The sequence below is a fragment of the Colobus angolensis genome, unplaced genomic scaffold (genome assembly GCF_000951035.1).
Source record: "Colobus angolensis palliatus isolate OR3802 unplaced genomic scaffold, Cang.pa_1.0 Scaffold110, whole genome shotgun sequence".
In the NCBI taxonomy this organism is placed as follows: domain Eukaryota; kingdom Metazoa; phylum Chordata; class Mammalia; order Primates; family Cercopithecidae; genus Colobus; species Colobus angolensis.
In genome coordinates, this window is record NW_012112031.1 from 17,489 (window position 1) to 21,109 (window position 3,621).

The following is a 3,621-nucleotide window of genomic DNA, read 5'->3' on the forward strand; positions in this document are numbered from 1 at the left end:
TTTAAGCTCTGGGATACATGTGCAGAACGTGCAGGTTTGTTACATACGTATACATGTGCCGTGGTGTTTTGCTGCACCCATCACCCTGTCATCTAGATTTTAAATCCCACATGCATTAGTTATGTGTCCTAATGCTCTCCTTCCCCTTGCCCCCAACCCCTCAACAGGACCCGGTGTGTGATGTTCCCTTCCCTGTGTCCATATGTTCTCATTGCTCAGTTCCCACTTATAAGTGGGAACATGTCGTGTTTGGTTTTCTGTTCCTGTGCCAGTTTGCTGAGAATGATGGTTTCCAGCTTCATCCATGTCCCTGCAAAGGACATGAACTCATTCTTTTTTATGCCTGCATATTATTCCACGGTGTATATGTGCCACATTTTCTTTATCCAGTCTATCATTAATGGGCATTTGGTTTGGTTCCAAATCTTTGCAATTGTAAATAGTGCTGCAATAAACACAGATGTGCATGTGTCTTCATAGTACAATGACTTACAATCTTTTGGGTATATACTCAGTAATCAGGTTGCTGGGTCAAACGCTACACTGACTTCCATAATGGTTGAACTAATTTATATTCCCACCAACAGTGTGGAAGCATGCCCATTTCTCCACAGCCTCACCAGCGTCTGTTGTTTCCTGGCTTTTTAATAATCACCATTCTAACTGGTGTGAGATGGTATCTCATTGTGGTTTTGATTTGCATTTCTCTAGTGACCAGAGACAAGCTTTTTTTCATGTGTCTGTTGGTCGCATAAATGTTTTATTTTGAGAAGTGTCTGTTCATATCCTTTGCCCCCTTTTTGATGCGATATGCCCCCTTTTTGATGGGGTTGTTTTACTTGTAAATTTAGGTTCCTTGTAGATTCTGGATATTAGACCTTTGTCAGATGGGTAGCTTCCAAAAATTTTCTCCCATTTTGTAAGTTGCCTGTTCACACTGATGATAGTTTATTTTGCTGTGCTGAAGCTCTTTAGTTTGATTAGATCACATTTGTCAATTTTGGCTTTTGTTGCAATTCTTTTGGTGTTGTAGTCATGAAGTCTTTGCCCATGCCTATGTCCTCAATGGTATTGCCTAGGTTTTCTTCTAGGGTTTTTATGGTTTTGGGTTTTACATTTAAGTCTTTAATCCATCTTGAATTAATTTTTGCATAAGGTGTGAGAAAGGGGTCTAGTTTCTGCTTTCTGAATATAGCTAGCCAGTTTCCCCAGCACCACTTATTAAAGAGGGAATCCTTTCTCCATTGCTTGTTTTTGTCAGGTTTGTCAAATATCAGATGGTTGTAGATGTATGGTGTTATTTCTGAGATCTCTGTTCTGTTCCATTAGTCTAGATATCTGTTTTGGTATCAGTACCATGCTGTTTTGGTTACTGTAGCCTTGTAGTATAGTTTGAAGTCAGGTAGCGTGATGCCTCCAGCTTTGTTCTTTTAGCCTAGGGTAGCCTTGCCTACATGGGCTCTTTTTTGGTTCTATATGAAATTTAAAGTTGCTTTTTCTAATTCTGTGAAGAAAGTCACTGGAAGCTTGATGGGAATATCACTAAATCTATAAATTGCTTTGGGCAATATGGCCATTTTCATGATATTGATTCTTCCTATCCATGAGCATGAAATGGTTTTCCATTGTTTTGTGTCCTCTCTTATTTCCTTGAACAGTGGTTTGTAGTTCTCCTGGAAGAGGCCCTTGACATCCCTTGTAAGTTGTATTCCTAGGTATTTTATTCCCTTTGTAGCAATTGTGAATCGGAGCTCACTCATAACTTGGCTCTTGGTTTGTCTATTGATGTATACAAATGGTTGTGATTTTGCACATTGATTTTGTGTCCTGAGACTTTGCTGAAGTTGCTTATCAGCTTAAGGAGTTTTTAGGCTGAGACAATGGGGTTTTCTAAATATACAATCACATCATCTGCAAACAGAGATAATTTGACTTCCTCTCTTCCTATAGGAATATGCTTTATTTCTTTTTCTGATTACCCTCGCCAGAACTTCCAATTGGAGTCTTGTGCCAGTTTTCAAAGGGAATGCTTCCAGCTTTTGTCCATTCAGTATGATACTGGCTGTAGGTTTGTCATAAATAGCTCTTATTATTTTGAGATATGTTCATCAGTACCTAGTTTATTGAGAGTTTTTAGGATGAAGGGATGTTGAATAATATTGAGTAATTGAACACCAACATGGCTTCACCTCACTCCAACAGTGAAATTGCTCATAGGAAGGTCACCAGTAAGCTCAAAAGGCCTCATCTGCCTTCATTATTTGACCTCTCAGCAACTTTTAAAGTATCAGATCATGCTCTATGATCAAGACATTTTCCTTTCTCACTTCTTGATGACACCACATAAAACTAGTTTTCCTCCTTTTCACAAGCCAACTTTTTGGGTTTGTTTTTTTGTTTGAGACAGGGTCTCAACCTGTCACCCAGGTAATACATCCGAAATGATAGACTTGGATAGGAATAGTAATTGAAAGTCCAAGACTTCAGATCTGTCAGTAGATAATTTTGGACTCAAGCCTGGGATGGGCCACTTGCTAGCTGGGAGCCTAGGCAAGATATTTTACTTTCTAATTCTCAGTTTCCTCATGAGTAAAATGTGGGCACTAGAGTTATCAGTTGGTAAGGATTAAATGACCTGGTATGGTAATAGCTTAGTCACACCACAATGTTCTCAGAATATTTCATTTCAGTTTAATGAATACGGGTCCTTATTGTACAAGGGATTTAACATTCAAAGATAAATTTATAGAATAAATTTTCTAACTACAACTTCTCACCATCATATAGTTTTTAACCTCCATGAGGAATATGAGTTCAACATCTCTATAACTCTTAATATAAAATATTGAACTGATATGATTTGTTTCCCCACCCAAATCTCATATAGAATTTTACTCCCCACCCTAACCCTAACAATCCTAACCCTATGCTATCCCTAACCTAACTGAAAATGTTAAGAGCCTAACAGTTGAGTGAATAAATGATGACTGATCCTAAAGCAATTAAGTAAATAATTCATTAGGGAATTATTAAAGAATTAAGAATTAATATTCCACAAATACTCACTGTGTCTCAATGATGCTCCTTGGTGTTCCTAGGCTTTTCTTAATCACCCCCACTTAAGCTTTGCAACCACCCCATGGCAGGTCCTAGCACCATCCCCATTTTACAGGTGAGAGGTTTGTGAACCTGCCTAGGGTCACACACCTGGGCAGTGTCAGGCCCGAATATGAGCAGGCACAGGTGGTGTCAGGAGAGACGCCGATGTCATAACAGTACAAGGAAAAGGAGGAGCAGAAGTGAGCAAGGCATGATGGCCAGACATGCCATGGGCTGACCTTACGTGAACTCTGCCCCACAGCTGGCCAGGCTACACTTTTCCTGTCCTTACATTGAGTTCTCACTTCATCATAGGAAGAGCACGGAGCGCAGGGGGAGTCCAAACAGCACTGGTACGGACTAGGAACTAGAGACTTTGGCTATCACTGACTCAGTGAAAAGCAATCAGACAAAATACTAGAAATAAACCACAGGGACAGCTGGCTTTGTCTTTAGGTGTCAGGCCTGCATGTGTTTCCTTCTAAGTCTGTCCCCTCATTCTCCAAAGCAGACATGAACTCG